Below are 18,089 nucleotides of genomic sequence, written 5' to 3'. Positions count from 1 at the left end.
TGAGGTGAGGACTAGTGTTCCAGACACTTCCTGTCGTGTGTGTGCAGAGACACACTTGTGCCATGAGTGTGTCCTGCTGCTCGGCTAGCCAGGAGTTCCTGCCTTCTGGGTTTATCCATCCTGGTCCACAAAGGCTCACAGGCTCGGTGCATGGTACCTACACCCCTGGGTAGAGCCAGGGTGAGTTTGTCAGGATGTTCATAGGAAGTTGTAATCCTTGATGCCCCCGAGATGAGAACAGAAGACAGGAGGAATTTGTGAAAATGGATCACTTTGCTACAGAAAGACGTAAAACTTCTTTGCTGGAGATTGTCCACACATCCTTTGAAAGGTTGTGTGCAAATCTGGTTGAATTTTACAACGTTTCACAGTCCCCTTTCAACCTAATGTTATATAATTTGATTTTTCTAAGTCCATTGGTGTATGGTATAGATGGGTTTTGGCTTCATGTGGAAAATGAAAACACTGGTATCCTAAATGGGACAGAGTTCTGAATTTCTAAAATAGGCACTCGCATCTACTAATATTTTGTAAAAAAAAAAAAAAACATTAAAAATTGACATACATATAAGTGAGACTTTCTTTGAGACTGTGAAGGAGCAGAGTTCCATGTCATCATGTTTTCATGACTGTAACACATCTGAATACATTTGCTTACAGTAATTAAATGATCATTCTAGACTTCTCAGAGCATAGATGGATTGAGAAATCCTGGGAAGGGAAGTGACTGGAAAAGGAAGTGACAGGGCAGAGAAACAAAGCTTACTGGGCTCGCTAGGTTGCAAACTATGTGTCTCACTAAGTCCTTATCAAAACATGATGGCAGGTCCACAGAGAGCTGCCAGCATCAGGCTTTTGGACATGAAGCAGCAGGAGGATGTCTCTTTGTGGCTGGACCAATACTCTGAAAGACCGGTGCTAAGCTCTGTCAGGCACTGGGGAGCAAGCAGGACCATCCTGGGAGCCAGCTCTTTGGGAAACCCAGACCTGACCCAGCTTCAGGATACTGATGGCACTCAGATTTGTAGCAACTTGCATCCTGAAACTGAGGCTGGGAGATGACACTTCTACAGTAAAATATGAAACCACCCTGAAATGCTCGTTGACCCAAGCCCTGAGATGCTGTCAGAGGGGCCATGGTAAAATCACATCAGAAGGGCCCAGCGCAGTAGCCTAATGGGTAAAATCCTTGCCTTGCTCTCTCTGGGATCCCATGGGGTGCCGGTTCTAATCCTGGTGGTCCCGCTTCCCATCTACCTACCTGTTTGTGACCTGGGAAAGCATTCAAGGATGGCCCAAAGCCTTGAGACCCTGCACCTGCGTGAAAAACCTGGAAGAAGCTTCTGGTTCCTGGCTTTGGAGCAGCTCGACTCCAGGCATTGCAGCCACTTGGGGAGTGAGTCAGTTCATGGAAGATCTCCCTCTGCATATATCTGACTTTCCAGTAAAAGTAAATAAATCTTTAAAAAAAAAATCACAACAGAAGATGAGCCTCCTCGCTTCCTTAATGCAAAGTGAAGACAACAGACAACAAACGGTTCTCCTGTGTGAGGTCATCCCTGCATTTGTCACCAAGTATCATAGCCATGGGGCCTTGAAACTGCCTTTTGGCAAGAGCGGCTATAGACAAATATGGGCATGGGATGAGCAAGACAGGAAGGAGTTGAAGTAATTCAACCTTAGTCATAAAAATGTACTTGGTGAACAATAATTTCTTCCTCTTCACCGAAGTCCATTCACTGGTCCTTCAATGCTGATATTGTTTTTAGATGCAGTGCTTGTTCAGAGGGAAACCCTGGCTTCTTTTTCATGTAGAAAACTGGGGTCCACGCTTTTATAAATGGTGAAGATGGACTAGACATTCATAATGACTAATCCTACCTGGGAAGTTTTAGCAGCCTTAGCGTGGTGGTTCAAATGGTGCTTGCTTTCCCAAAACTCCATTCAAGACCTGTTTCAGCATTGCTTTTGTTGAATCAGTTTTTTTGTTGAGATACCTGACTTGAAGAATATATGTCTCTTACAAGGTATTATAAAGTAAAGCTCAACATTTTTGCTTCTCTGCAACTGAAATGGAATATCCAAATACTACTGTGAGATATTGAAAGCTACATTTATGAAATCTTATTTTTGGAACAGTAAAGGGATGTTAAAAAAGACTAAGGAAATCTGAAGAGTGTGAACCTTTGTTAAGAATAATGTATTAGGGCCCGGCGTGGTGGCGCAGTGGTTAAGGTCCTCGCCTTGCACGCCTGGGATCCCATATGGGTGCCGGTTCTATCCCGGCAGCCCCGCTTCCCTTCCAGCTCCCTGCCTGTGGCCCGGGAAAGCAGGATGGCACAAGGCTTTGGGACCCTGCACCCGCGTGGGAGACCCGGCAGAGGCTCCTGGCTTCGGATCGGCATAGCATCAGCTGTTGCGCTCACTTGGGGAGTGAATCATCGGACGGAAGATCTTCCTCTCTGTCTCTCCTTTCTGTATATCCGCCTTTCCAATAAAAATAAATCTTTAAAAAGAAAATAGAATTAATACGTAGTTAGCATTTCCTTTCTGGTAAAAATAAAGATGCAATAACTGTTTTCTGTTTAGAAAAAGAAAAGCTCTAGCTATGTTGCAGGTGCGTGAGATCAAAGGGAGAGCATGAGTGAAGAAAAGCAAAGATTTCACAGAGAAGCAAGCTCACATGTTGCTCCCCGAAGTATGCAGAGAAGAATAGCTAGACAGGAGCTCCTGCCATTCTTAGCACAAAGTCTGTGCAAAAAAAAAAAAAAAAAAAAAAGATCTTCCCAAGGAATTGCTTTGGAAGATCAGCAGATGTCCCATGCTGTTGCAGAAAGTGTCACCTCCTAGCTTGTCAGTTACAAAGAAAGGGAGAGTGAAATTGAAGAGAAACACAGAGAATTCACCAAGTTCTGGGGAAGCTGACTAATGACGCGAGCATGCGAGGAGCGTCTCCGTTAGACTCAGTGTGAGCCAGGCTGCCTTGGCTCTGATGGGTGCTGGAAACTCAATATTCTGCTGGGTAAGATTCCTGGTCACCAGTCACCATTCAGTCACCAAGTCTCTTCATTGCTCTGTGCTTGGCTCTAGTGCTTTCTGTCGCAATTTTGCTACAGAGGATGAAAAATCTGATGCAGTGCCAAAGAAAGAAAGCATATGTGAAAAGATAACACGGCCATTAGGAAATGAAGCTAGGTGTCAGGTGATAAGAAATGAAGACCTAGGAATCACCGGGGGAGAGCGCTCCCAGGCTGTCCAGTTACACACTGGGGAAAAGCGACCTCATTCCGTCCTGAACTCAGCACGTTGTCCATTGTTTAAGTTAATATAGGATTGAAAATAAACTAAAATAAATAAGAAAAGGATTACTAACTTTAAAGTTTTTTTTTTAATAGCTGAAATTATGTGTGTGTGTGTGTGTGTGTGTGTGAGTGAATTCTTTTCCATTAGAATGTTTCAAAACAGTGCAAGGGAGTCTGATAGGAAAGATAACTTGCGGATGAAATGGCTCGTGGATACAGCCTGAGGTTTGGCATTTCTGACAAGCTCCCTGAGCTGTGCAGTGCCATGTACAGAGGCAGGATCTGACAGGCTCCCCTGAGATGCCCATCACTGTGTTTGCAGATGATCCCAAATGCCATCTGGTGACTTTGACCTCAATACGGACAGATAGACCCATGTATCATTAGATAAATAAGAGCTTGTGCCATGAAATGCTACAAATACAATATTCCTTTACTTTAAAAAAATGCCCAGTTAATGTTCAGCTCCTGGCATCACCAGGAGAAGCATAGAATTTTTCAACCTCTTTTTTTTTAAATTTATTTATTAAATATGCATGTACTTACTTGAAATGAAACAAAGAAAGTGAGATCTGCCATCTAATGATCCAGTTTCTAGATTAACCTCAATGCCCAGGTCTTGGCCAGGCTGAAGCCAGGAGCCAGGAACTTCACTTGTTTTTTGTTTTTTGTTTTTTTTTTCTAGGTAAGTGTCATGAGCTCAAGTGTTTGGGCCAGTCCCCAGTGCCTTCTCCAACACATTACCAGGAAGCTGTTTGGGAAGAGGAACAGGGCTTGAACCACTGCTTCAGGATGGAAACCTGGTATCTCAAGCAGCAGTAGAACTCGCCGTGCACAAACCCCTCTTTAGAGTTTTATGCAGTCATGCGTTGCAACCCTGGAGATCAGTGTCCTTCAAGCTTTCCGCACAATTTCATAATGCAACCCAGAGTGAGAGCCATCACTGAACACAGGTTAGCTTAACAGATGTGTCTTCCCTTTAGATTATTCACTGGTTGGTTTGCTCACGTAACTCAAATGGTACTAAGTGCTGAGGCTAGGCATTGAATTCAGTGGCCAGTGGTTTCTGGGATTCCAAGATCCAATACACTTAGGGAATGCTGTATATTTCTTATCCACACCTCATAGATATTCACAATGTATTTATGCAAGCTTTATAGACAGGATGCTGCATTCCACTGCGCCGGATGGAAAACAGATTCTGGGTACATCACTGGTGTGGACATGACACACCTCTTCATGATGTTCACAACATGAGTCCTATCCAAATTGAGCTCATTTCAAGAGACAGCAATGGGGATGGTAAGAGTCTGCCCGGCCTGGTTACGGACACGGGTATCAAGTCCACATCAAGGAAATGCCTTTGAGCAGCCCATGACTGTTAAGACCTAGTTCCTCCAGCCTACTGATCAGACAGAAGAAAAAAATCTTCAAAAGGAGTTAGAAGCAGAAAAAGAAGGAAGAGACAATGGCTAACTGTTCTTGGAAATTTGTACAAGTTAAGCTGAGGTCCTCTATGCGCCACGTATGACCCTGAATGCAAGCAGGACCAGCTGCTGCTGCGGGCTCCTTCCCTCCGCCCTGGGAACCGGGCCAGAACCGGCCTTTCAAAGTCGCTCTAAGTGAAAGTTCATTTCAGCTTTATCAACAAACATGAGTGCGGCCAAGTAATGCTGAATTACCCTTATGTAAACAGTGTTTATCTGTTATTTCCCTTTGAAAATAACTATGGTGTTTTTTGAGTCAGCCAATAAAACGGCTCTCTTGATGATTCCTTTGTGTGTGTTTTCATAAAAATTCCACCTGTAAAATCTACTTCTGAAGTTTTCCAAGAATTAAAAAAAAAAAAAAAAAAACCTAGTGGATAGCCCTGGAAAGTCCTTACTCACACGAAGAGGGAGTTTCCTCGTTTTACTCACAAGCCTTTTTTCACTTCTTTGAACTTCAGCTTCCTGGTCTGAAAGTGGGCTAAATGACACCTGCCTTCGAGGAACCAAGGTATCAGTAAGGGGACCTCCACCGTATGGAATGCTGGGAAAACTTCCTCTGACTCTGCAGGGCTATGTGCTACAGAGCACATTAAACCTAAGGACACAGTGTTAGCGTGTGCGCATCATCCATGAGTGGGGACTAAAGCATATTGGGAAAAAAATACACACGTGTCACACACTTAAGGTTGACATCAGGTATGTCTTCAGTCAGTATCAGCTTCAAAGGAAGCACACGCTTCCAGCTCCTGCTCTCAAGCACTACAAGATTCATTTTGTTGCTAATGGGGCAAGCAGGCACAAGCAGTAGCATTGGCATTCCCTTGCTGGCCTTTCCTTTCTAGAGTTCAGAGGTCTCCTGATTGTGGGGCTTGGCTTCCAACAGGCTGTGCCTGCTGTTGCCACCAAAACACTCTCACAATCACTGTTTTGCAATGCGATTTCTGTGGAGCAAAGAGTATTGTACCTAAAATATGCATGCTAATCATTGCTTTCCACAACCAGGGGAGAGGGGCGCTGTTCAAAAGCATCACCTGTGGGGCCTGTAGCTCCATCAGCTTATCTTCACCTTGCAATCGCAGGGACCCAGATGGGTGTGGGTTCCTATCCTGGCCACTCCACTTTCTATCTAGCTCCCTGCTTTTAGCCCGGGAAAGCAGTAGGGGATGGCTGGGTCACCCACATGGGAGACCTGGGAGAAGCTCCTGGCTTGGAATCAGCTCAGCTCTGGCATCTGTGGCCATTTGGGGAGTGAGCCAGTGGATAGAAGAACTTTCTGTCTTTCTCTGTGCATAAATCTGCCTTTCCAATAAAAATAAAAATTAAAAGAAAACCACATCACCTGTCTCAATCCTCATTCAGTGAAATAATAACAGAATCAAAGACCAATAAGTGGAAATTCTATGCTAAATTTCACTTCTGTCTTGACTTCCTAAGGACTTTCTGATCTTTAAGTTTTTTTCTGCTATCTCATTTAAAATGTCTACCAATAGATCTGGTTTTATGAATTTGGATAAAATCTACTTTAATCTCCCTTGGCAGTTGCAGGTGGCTCAGGCCATCCTTCTGGGCATCTCACTGTTTAAAATGTGCAGAAGAGAGATGGCCATGTGGGATATTTGGGAAGGGTCCAAGGGTCTCCATCATGTTTTCTGATGGGTCCTTTAAATGGCTGGCATGCTTAGAAGCTCATTTGCTGAGGTCTGCAAAGCGGCTTCTGTGTGTTGCTGGCAGCGGAACTCCAAATACACAGAGAAAGAGCAACACCAGATAAGCAAGTCACATTGCAATAACAGTTCATTAGACACAAGGGCAGAAAAAGCACTCAGTAAGTGTGGAGACAGCAGGGTGACCTACCCTGTATGCACCTTATTCAAAGGTGTAACAACTTCAGGGAATATTTTAGTTATAAAATTCAAAATGTGTAGAAAATGACTTTTATAAATATTTAGTGTTGCATAAGATGGGTTTCAGAGTGTTATTTACATGTGGGCTGAATTTTGAAACAATCACAGAATAATTTATCACTTTAGTAGGCTTGGGGGGTTAGAAGAGAGCTAAAGCATTGCTTTAAAAAAAAAAGATAAAGGGGATTTTTTTTTAACGTTTGCTTAATTCAGTCGATGTCTCCAGAGGATGCGACAGGGGAAAACGAGTCAATTGCACAGTCACTTCTGGTAAAGTACATGTCACAAAGGTTATCATGAACAGACCTTGTTCTGCTTCCTTAAGGGTACGAAGCGAATAACAGAAAAGTTCAAACCCAGACACATTGCCCTTGGTTCAAGTACATTTCCAAACAAACCGATAGGATCAAAACTGACAATGGAATGTACAGGTATGTCAAGAAGTACTTAACAAGGCATTCATTCTAGCATCTTGCTCTGGCCAGCCTGAGAGAAATGTGGGGAACCAGAGACGCATGCCAGAGGTGACTGAGGAAAGGTGTACCACTTGCACACTTGTGAGGCCGTAGTGTGACTGCCTTCCACGCCTCAACAGTCCAGGAAAGCGCAGAAGAGAAGGCAGGGTAGAAGGTAATACTGGGAGAGGGAGCTGAGTATGACAGATTGCAGATTTTGCTAGCGTACATACAAACCAAAACATAGGTGTAATGAATGAAGAATGCATGCAACTAAGGGCTCGACAAGAAAAGCATGCTATATGAATAATTCAACCGCTCAAAAATCATAAATTATCCATGTCTCACACACATATATAATTTAAAATTTTAAACAGTTAACACCAAATAGCTACAAAGCTTCTAATTAAAGTCCGCACAGGAAAAGGAAGTGACATTATTTGACTTGTACTTTGTACACTTCAAGTATTTTCAAGATACTGATTGTGGGTAACCTATCAAGCCAACACACAGGTATAGTGGCATTGAAGAGCGCCCCCTGTCTTAAGGGGCACACTTCAGTGTACAGACATTTCACTGGCACCGGAACTGATGGGGCATCAATAATTCTAATGCTTTTGTGCAAAACGCAATTCTACCTAGGCCATAAATCAGTATTGCCTGCAAGCTCAGAAAAACACTTCAAGAAAAGTGTTTTTGTTTTTTGTTGTTGTTTTAGAGAATATTGAGTTATCTACACTATCAATGTCCACCCTATAAAAGAAAATGATGTATCTCATGTTTAGGAAATACAGATTTACGAACAGAAGGAGAGACAGAAAGAAAGATCTTCCACCCACTGGTTCACTCCCCAGGTGATCACAATGGCTGGAACTGAACCAATATGAAATCAGAAGCTAAGAGTCTCCTCTGAGTCTCCCACATGGTTGCAGGGTCCCAAGGCTTTGGAACCATCCCCCTCTGCTTTTCCAGGCCATAAACAAAGACTTGGATGGGAAGTGGAGTGGCCAGGACATGCACCCATACCCATATGAGATGCTGGTCACTTACAGGCTAAGAATTACTCAGACTGAGTCATGGTACCGGCCCAGGGATGCATTTTTAAATGCAAATTTCTGGATCTCAGCCCAGACTTGCTGGTCTAGATATTTTGATATTAAATGAGCTCCTTGCCCCCCACTTAGTGATTTGTCTGTTCATAGAAGAGGTCACCCCTTTGATGCAATGATAAAGCTACAACTGGGATGCCTGTACTCTATAGTGTCTGGCTTTTGAGTCCTGGCTTCACTCCTGATTTTGGCTTCTAGCTAGCTTGAGTAGCAGGAACTCAAAATAGTTGGGTTTCTACCACCAGTATAGAGGACATAAATTGAGTTCTGGACTCCTAGTTTCAGCTTGGTTCACCACAGTTATTGAAAGCATTTGGAGAGTGAATCCAAAGCTGGTAAGCAACTCTGTTCTCCCAAGTGTGAGCGTATGTGTGTATGCACGTGTGTATGTGTGTGTGCGCACACAAAAACAAACAAAAATTTCAAACTCCTGTTGCCCCACTTCCAGCCAAGCTTCCTGCAAATCAAAGCAGTAGAAGATGATCCAAGTGTTGGGGTGCTTGCCACTCCTGTGGGAAACAAAAATGGAATTCCTGGCTTCCGACTTGAGCCTGTCCCAACTATTTTGGGAGTGATCCAATGGATCTGTCTCTCCCTTTGCCTCTGTAATTGTGGCCTTTCAGATAAACAAGTAAATATGGGGTAGTATTTTGAAATTATATTGGGAAATTATAGAAAAAAAACACTATCCATTTGATGAGAATAAGGTAGAATCAGGATAGAGAGACCAGGTCACCATGATGTGTAAGACTAATTTCTTCATTGATTCAAATTTTAAAATTTTAGAAGTCCTGCAAAGTGCCAAGGTCTAGAAATTTGGGCTTACAACACTTTCATTATTTTCTTCCTTGATTTCCTAGATTTCTTTCTCCAATAAAAACCCTTTACGCCCAACATCCAACACTGACTACAAGCTTGCACATGCTTGGGAGTGGAAATGACATGCAGGCACACATAAACAAACCACACACACACACACACACACACACACACACACACACACACACACACTGCGTGTCTCAGAGGCTGGAAATCTGGCTCTCTGGTACAGAACAAAAAATACAAAGGACCAAAGCTTTCAGGGCTGGAAAACAGCTAACGTTCCTGCCAATGAGTTCAAGCCAGAGTATCCCCTGTGTCATAGCCAAATTTATGACGTGGATCAAAAACTATAAAAAGCTATGTTGCATCCTGCCATTAAGGAGATTAATATTTTCAGTGGTATGCTAACCAACATTTTTCCAGTGTCTCTTGTTAAAAACAGATTGTTGGCTTTTCATCATGATGTGCCAAACATTTTCATGGAAAGCCTAACAGGACTTTCATCTTAGAACCATTATTCGTTAATGGACTTGGATAGGAGCAATGTAGAGGAATGGCTTTTGCTTTGCAGCACTGCAGCAAATGGCAATGGCCCGTCATTAGTGCAATGGGCCTAGCTGAATCATTGCACATGTAGACATTGAAGGCATTTTCGGTGAGATTTGACTTTTGTTCCCTGAAGCATATTTCATGTTTTATCTATTACCTTTAGCACCAACATGGTCTCGCTCTGCACTTTCATGTATCTGCATTGTGATTGCTTTTTTCAATTCAGCTGTGCAGTAAAAATCATAATAAATGAAATCATGCACACACATACATGCACACACAGAGGGCTTCTTCAGTGTATGTGCGTGTGTGCATGTAGGATACCTATGGAATTTTCTTTTGTAGTCAGGAAAGCAATTTATTCTTTAAAACCCTGAACCCCAATAATTTAGCAATGAATTATGACATCAGTTGTTCAGATTCATCAAATCTGCTTTGTCAATTAACACGATCCTCATGTGAACTGGAACCAATGGTACCATATCAAAGGAAGTCCGGGGTCCGGCGTGAAAGGTGCCGTGCAAACAGAATAGCGTTTGTTTCTGAAGCCTTCAAGCTAGCTGCATTGTGACACCTTTGGTCGGAAGCTAGCATGTAGCTGGGGAGCTGATGTCAACAGATTCAAATTTGACCAAGAGACCATGCTTTTCTAAACTGCATTCTCAGAGTCAGTGTCAGCTCAAAATAGTGACCTTGGTCTGGGGCCTAGGCTCCCTTCCGATGTGTCGGCCAGTGTTTCTATTGAGTGTTTTATGATGTGGTGGATTGTATTGTGAAGTCTGTCCATGACCACATCACTGAATTTGAAACCAGCAAACTGGGAGTCACCTCAGCTTAACTATCAGAATCAGATAAAGAAATGTAAGCGTGCACAAAAGAAGGTTGTCTATTAAGAAAACCATTCTAGAAGCTAGATTTTATGGGTTTAATATGCCTCCCAAGAAGTTTTATGATTTAAAAGCCTGTATGAATAAAATACATATCATAAAATCCTTTATTTGGAATATCACAAAGCATTCCCCTTTCATTTCTAGGAAATGGAAAAATATTGCGCTTTATCTAAATGTATTGTTTCAATTCAGATGCTTTGTATGACAAATAATACATTTCCGATCCAAAAGCAAATTAAATGGGGACAATTGTAGATACTGCTCATGCAAGAAGGTCCTCCACTGGGCCCAGAGCAGTAGCATAACGGCTAAAGTTCTCACCATGCATGTGCCAGGATGCCATATGGGTGCCAGTTTTTGTCCTGGCCACCCTGCTTCCCATCCAGTCCCTTGCTTGTGGCCTGGGAAAGCAGTGGAGGACAGGCTAAGACCATGGTACCCTGCAACTGTGTGGCTGACCCAGCAGAAGCTCTGGGCTCTTGGCTTTGGATGAGCTCAGCGCTGGCCATTGCAACCACACGTGGAGTAAATCAGTGGGCAGATCTTTCTGTCTCCTCCTCTCTGTAGATCTGACTTACCAATACAAATAAGAAAAATCTTAAAAAGAAGGAAAGGAAGAAAGGAAAGAAAGAAGAAAATGAAAGAGAAAAGAAAAGGAAAGAAAGAAGAAAATGAAAGAGAAAAGAAAAGAAAAGAAAAGAAAAGAAAAGAAAAGAAAAGAAAAGAAAAGAAAAGAAAAGAAAAGAAAAGAAAAGAAAAGAAAAGAAGTCAGCTATTGCCCGTCCCAGGAGGGACCAAGTTAGGTTTGCAGGGCACCAGGTGTGTTTCCTCTGTCATTGATGTATATCGTTGTTTTAGTCAGAAATGCAGTATACATGAAGATAGCTGAATTTCTAAGAAACCAATTGGGGAATACAAGTTACTAAACATTCTATGATGTCTACATAGGCATGCTATTAAAATGTTTACTATGTGGTGGAGCTTGGGGATTGAGTCAAACAGATGCAGTATCCAATCAGAACAGGCCACAGACAGAAAGGACAGCGCTGATTGGGTGAGTTGAGTGCAAGCTCAACTATAGAGCCCTGACTTAGACAGAGGGGCATGGAAACCAACACTTTTTCTTGCTAACAAGTCATCTTTCTGTTACCCGAGCCCTCGAATCTAGTAGGATGCTAGAAAGGGGGAACTAGTTCATATGTGGAGAATTTAACCAAGGAATAGATCAAATAAATCACAAAATTTCTGGACGTATTTTGATTTGAAAAGAAGAAGTTCTTTTTTCATTCTGCTATATGGCACATTTTCTCATTACAGCTTCAATAGTTTGTCCTTCCCCCCACTTGTATGTTTACTGAGAACAGCTACAGTTGTCTAGGGCACCTCGTCCGTGATGGGAAGAAGTGCTTGCCCATTTCTGCTTCTGCCCTGTAGAGTGTGTGAAATGCGTAGTTTGACTCAAGTGTATGTAACGTCAATATTCTAAAATAAGCACCTTCTTCATGCGGCATGCCTCTAATGATGTGAGCCGTAACACCGCATTTTCCGTTTTAGCATACGGTATTTGGATTGTTTCCTTTTGAGCAGAGACAAGTTTTCAGCCGAATTTCCTAACTTTATCAAGACAAAAATGTCAAAGTTATCTGAGGGACGCATATACATGTGTAAATATATGTGTTACGGCACCTTAAAGTTAACAAAGAGAACATCGAAACAGCCACGTTATTTAGAAGTTATAAATGAAAGATTAAAATCCTGAAATTCACTTTCTTTACATGTTCACCGAAAGATTTTTAAAATTTACACTCTTGAAAGAGAGCTATCCTGCTTCAAGGGGAAAAAAAAAAACTACAAGAAAAGTAAAACTTTCATAATGTACTTCGAAGGAAAGAAGAAAGTAGACGGTGAGTACAATTAGCTATGCTAAAATCCTTTTAATTACTTTAGAGTTTTAAACCTGCTTTCGCTTGTTCAAAATTGTTGCATAACTCCGAAGTGTTCTAATAATGCAAGCTAAATGGTAGGGTACTTCAACGCAATAGAAACCTGGATTCAGGACCTCCCCGCGGCAGGCCAAGTTATAAATCCTGGTTCTCATCGGGAGTGAAGAGGTTAACTCAGATTCCACTCCAACACAGAGTGGCAAAAATGTTTCCAGGGAGTGCAAGCGTGTTGCTTTTTTTTTTTTTTCTTCCCCCTCAGTAGAAGTTTGGAGAAGAGGTTTGGAAGGGAAGGAGAGGGCTGGTTCCAGGCCCCTAGTATTCCCTAGAGCACTGTAAAGGAAGAGAGGGGCTTCCTGCCCTGGCAGCCATCTGGAACATTCTGCAGCAGCGGGGCCCTTGCACTGCAGTCCCCAAACCCGGCTTACACTGTGTCTGCCATGGAAGAAAAAGCTAGGCGGATTCTCCCCCTCACTTTGCTGAGTCTCTCTCTCTCTGTGCTTCATATCTACTCTTTTTGTGTTGGTTGGCTTTATCCGAGGCAAGTTCGCAGTGCAGTTGCAGTTCCCAGGAGGTGCTGGTGTAAATAAACCAGCTCTCGGCCGTCCGTGGCTTCTCAGGGCTGCCTAGGGCGGCTCCCTGAGACAGCCGCCTGCCCTGTGTGCAGAGGCACAGCCTGCCTGCTGGAATGCGCTAGCCGCAAGCTGGGAATGTCATCACAGCGCCCGACCCTCTCCGGGATCCGTGGACGTGGATCTGATGTTCCCTGAAGTTACTGCTTTCGAGGCTTGGGTCAGCTAGGGCTGCCTTGTTGGAAAGTGGTGTCATTGAAAATCTATTTTACGAAAGCTATTTTGGAGCCTATCATTTGGGGCGCACACTTCTGTGATTTCCTGCAGTTCTTGCCACCTATGGAAAGTAGTAAAAGGGTGACAATGGAAAAAATAACGAGGCCCTTTTTATGCCCAACATCTGGAGAAAACGCATTAAAGGAAATGTTAACAAATAGGTACAAAGACTGATAACGTTGAAAAATATATAGGCTTCCTTATGGGAGGAAAATAAGCAGGGTAGATAGAATTGTTTAGTTTTGCCATACATACAAAAAAAATTAGCTAAAAAAATGATCTTGTTTAAAAAGATTCCATCCGCAGAATTTGCTGGGGTCAATCAAATGACTGATGTCAAATCCCCAAAGCACATAGGAATAAAAAACACTTCCTCAGAAAAGAAAAAAAAAAAAAGGTTTTAAAAAAGACACAGGCTCCCAATATTCAAATGTTCCCAGTTTCCCCTTTTCAATAAAGCTTTACTATTAGGCTCCACTTCTTGGCAGCAAACTCGAAACCCAAATCAATTCTAACATCGAAGATGAAACTCATTATTAATAGGAAAGAACAATTCGACCAGCTTGCCAATGCAGAGGTTCCTATGAGAACAAACAACACCACAGTAGCTCAAATAATCTTTTAGAGCCTACAATCAAAAAGTTTCCGTTCTAGTGTCTTTCAAAATAAAATAAAGCACAATGGATAGGACATCAACAAAAATAATTGTGCATCTATTTGGCTGCAGGATTTCCCATTCAATGTGTATGTAAAAGCTTCTATAACTAGCCCCATCTGATCTGAGATGGCGTTCTATTCATTTGTCTTTTTCTGGTCACTGCTTTACTCTATATTGCACTTTTATACGGCCAAAATAGCCTAATTTATAAACAGATTGCATAAAAATCCAAAACACGCATACAACAATCAAATGGAATAGTTTTTGCTTTTGAATTCGAAAATTGGATATTGGAAAATATCTCGTTAGGATTGAGACGTGATTTTTCAAATGTTGATAAAATATTTTAATGTAAAACTCAGAAACTGTGAGTTAAGTTTGTAGATGTTTTTTAACCTGTAGAAAAAAAAAATGAAGATTTCTCCAGAGCCGTGCGATTGGAGCTTATGAAGTTAAGAGCGCTTCAGATGGAAGCCAGGAAGGGATGGTTTCTGAGCTGGCCTGGATTCCGGTCATGTCATGTCCAGGATCACACTTTGACTATTGACATCTCAGAACATGAGTTTCTTTTCTTTTCTTTACTTTTTCATTCTCTTCTCTTCTCTTTCTTTCCTTCCCTTTCCCTTCCTTTTCTTGCCCTTTTTCTCTTTTTTCTTTCTTTTTCCCTCCCTCCCTTCCTTCCTTCTTCATATATCTGAAAAGAAGAGAAAGAAAACCTTCCACCTGTTGGTTTATTCGCTAAATTGTCTCAGTGGCTGTGTGTGGGTCTCACTGAAGCCAGTAGCAGAAGTGTCCTCTTGGTCTCCCGCAGGGCTGGCAGGGACCAGAAGACCTTGACCGTTACCCCTTGCTTTCCCAGGGACATCAGCAGGCCCCGATGGAAGGTGTAACCCCACTGCAGCACACCAGCCCAGAATTCTGACCTCCTTTTAATATCAAGAAAAGCAAAGCCAAACCCTTTGCTGTGATTACAGACTGACAAGTAAAACGGGAAAGAAGCTATTATTTATGGAGACAAACTTTTATTGTCAAGAACATTCCACTCGGACTTACACAATCGGTGTGTCTCTTACCTGCAGCCAAGCCACAAGGGGAACAGAAGATGGGTTTTCCCCATGTGGCCTTGAACACTGTATGTACAGCAGGAGAGTGGGTTAGCTTCTGGTGACTGGTACATTTTCTCTGTCAGAGTAGATATCCCTTCTTTAAATTCAATGCTTTACATTTAAATTATGTAAAAACTTAATGATTAAAATGACAGCCCAGAAAACAGAGGCTGGATCATTTTTAAAAAAATTTTTTCTTTCTTTTATTTTTAAAAAGATGTATTTATTTATTGGAAAGTCAGATATACAGAGAAGAGACAGGAAGATCTTCTGTCTGATGATTCACTCCCCAAGTGAGCGCAATGGCCGATGCTATGCCAATCCGAAGCCAGGATCCAGGAACTTCTTCCAGGTCTCCCACATGGGGTGCAGGGTCCCAAGGCTTTGGGCTGTCCTTGACTGCTTTCCCAGGCCACAAGTGGGAAGTTGGATGGGAAGTGCAGCTGCCGGGATTAGACCTGGCGCCCATATGGGATCCCAAGGCGTTCAAGGCAAGGATTTTAGCCGCTAGGCCACGCCACCGGGCCCCATTTTATTTTTTTTTTTCTAGGAGAATGTAAATATATTGACTGTTTTGTCATTCCAAATGATGGGTCTTAGCAAACAACCATTCTCCTGTCTGCACTGTCATAGCTGTGTTCTTCTTAATGTAACTTTTTTTCCATTCACTGATGTTTTTTTCCCTCAGATTCTTGAAGAGAAATGGGTAATTGTGACATTCTCTAAATGAATGGAAGCATCCATAGTTTTTGGTCCAGAGCAAATCTCCATGGACTTTTAGCTATAAATGTGTCAGTCAAACACAGTAACAATCAAGACAGAAGCCTGCCCCACCCCCACGGGGCAGCCGCTTTACACTGCCCATGTGATCAATCTAGGATGCCCATTGTTTCAAAATGCACTCAAATGCTAGAAAGTTAAACTCCCAACTTGAACTAAGGGACTGGGGGAGGAAGGAGAAGAAGAGACAGGAAATTGGAGAAGAAGGAAGAAGAGAGGGAGGATTGATTACACTGACGAAACTGTATCGTGAGGATTTCGTATCTAAATAATTTAAACATGGAACCAAAGGGAGATACATGTTTCCATACAATACAAGGAGATTCAAAAGGATTTCTTTTTGGATCCTATCTAAACTTCTCTCAAGCTACATCATTTAATTGATTGGTTTAATATGACCAAGTTTCAAATATCCAATTACAAAAGAAGAGATGATGATCTTTGCACCCTGATTTGTTCATTATTTGAACATGGCTTCTCTTAATTAAAAATCATGGTTTGAATCCAGGGAGTCTTGAAGGCCCAATTCTTAGAGTTCCCTGAATAGTACTGGCAGAGTTAATAATATTGAAAACTACAAGGAAATTTATTTTCTTATTTTAAAAAATTCCAATAGTATCATCAGAGTACAGATTATTAATTAGAAATAAAATTTAAACTACTGATGAGAGCCTACATGTAAAAAGGCATTTATGAAGTTTTTTTTAAGATTTTATTTATTTTTATTGGAAAGTCAGATGTACAGAGAGAGGAGGAGAGACAGAGAGGAAGATCTTTTGTTTGCTGGTTCACTCCCCAAGTAACTGCAATGGCTGGAACTGAGCCGATCTGGAGCCAGGAGCTTCTTCCAGATCTCCCACATGGGGTGCAGGGTCCCAAGGCTTTGGGCCATTTTCGACTGCTTTCCCAGGCCACAAGCAGGGAGCTGGATGGGAAGCGGGACTGCCAGAATTAGAACCGGCACCCTTATGGGATCCTGGTACATTCAAGTTGAGGACTTTAGCTTCTAGGCTACTGTACCAGGCCCAGTTATGGAGTTTTGTTTCTTGTTCTTCACTATATGAATTGGATTGTTCCATCTAGGATGGGAATAAGACATGCTAACATGCCACATGATAGTTTATTTAGTCAACATCCAATGAAAATACATATTTTTCAAAATTCATTGTGCTAATATTCCAGACACATCCTCTACCTCTGAGTGACCAGAATGAAGAGATCAAAAATAAGACGGACACACGTATGCCAAAATGTGCACTTTATAAAATGGCAACTCTTCAACTGAAATAATTCAGATTATACACATATTGTATATCTTTTAAACTGTGTATCATCCAAAAATTCTTCATTCAAGTCTAATGGGAACACAATTACTATGTCTCATTGACAAAATGCTTAACGCTGCATTTTTTTTTTCATCATGATTTATAAGTGATGGCTAGAAATATAATTTATGTGAACCTTGTAGGTAATGAACCTTGCTAACTGTATTCCCAACTAGCATCAGTTTTATAGGTTTCTTTAAAAGACAGAGCAAAGGTGGAAATAAAAAAATGATTTTCCATTCACAAGTTCACGCCCCCAATTGACCACGATTGGCAGATGGGTCCAGAAGCCAGGAGCTCCATTTGGGTCTCCCATAATTGGCAGTAGGAACCAAGTAGTGGAGTCATGAACTGCAGTGTCCCAGGGTGTTTGCTAGCAGTGGAGAAAAAGAGCTTACCCACATTCAGAGGTGCAGAAGGTTGGGATTTCTGAGCCGTCCGTGGCTGCTAGTGAAAACAGCTGGGAGAGGTTTGCGAAAGGTAGACTTCTAAAGTTCATGATTCCCGCTTAGGAAAATTCTCTGTAGAGAAGCAATTTCTGTATTGTTGAGGAGCACAAGGATGGAAGAGAGACCCCTGGGATACAGGATTTCCCTCTTGCCCTTTCAGATCCATCTTGTGGTCCAAGTGGTTTTATCACTGCCAGGTACCAAGAAGTCCTCATGGCAAAGCAGGTGGGGTCCAAGAGCACCTTCCTCTTGCCGTGTACGTGTTAGTTTTTGGAAATCTCCCACAGGACTCCACAGGCAAGAAGAGAATGGAGTGACATATTCCAGAGTCTAAAAGCAAAACAATTGTCTGCCTAGGATAACATATCCAGCAAAGCTTTCGCTTGTCTTTGAAAATGAAATAAAATTTGTTTTTTCCAAAGTCAAAAGCAGAGGGTTTGCGTGGGAGCAGTTGAGATGCCG

The sequence above is a fragment of the Ochotona curzoniae genome, unplaced genomic scaffold, assembly GCF_017591425.1.
Source record: "Ochotona curzoniae isolate NIBS_2020 unplaced genomic scaffold, NIBS_Ocur_1.0 scaffold_3835, whole genome shotgun sequence".
NCBI lineage: Eukaryota > Metazoa > Chordata > Mammalia > Lagomorpha > Ochotonidae > Ochotona > Ochotona curzoniae.
This window is presented reverse-complemented; position numbering follows the sequence as displayed.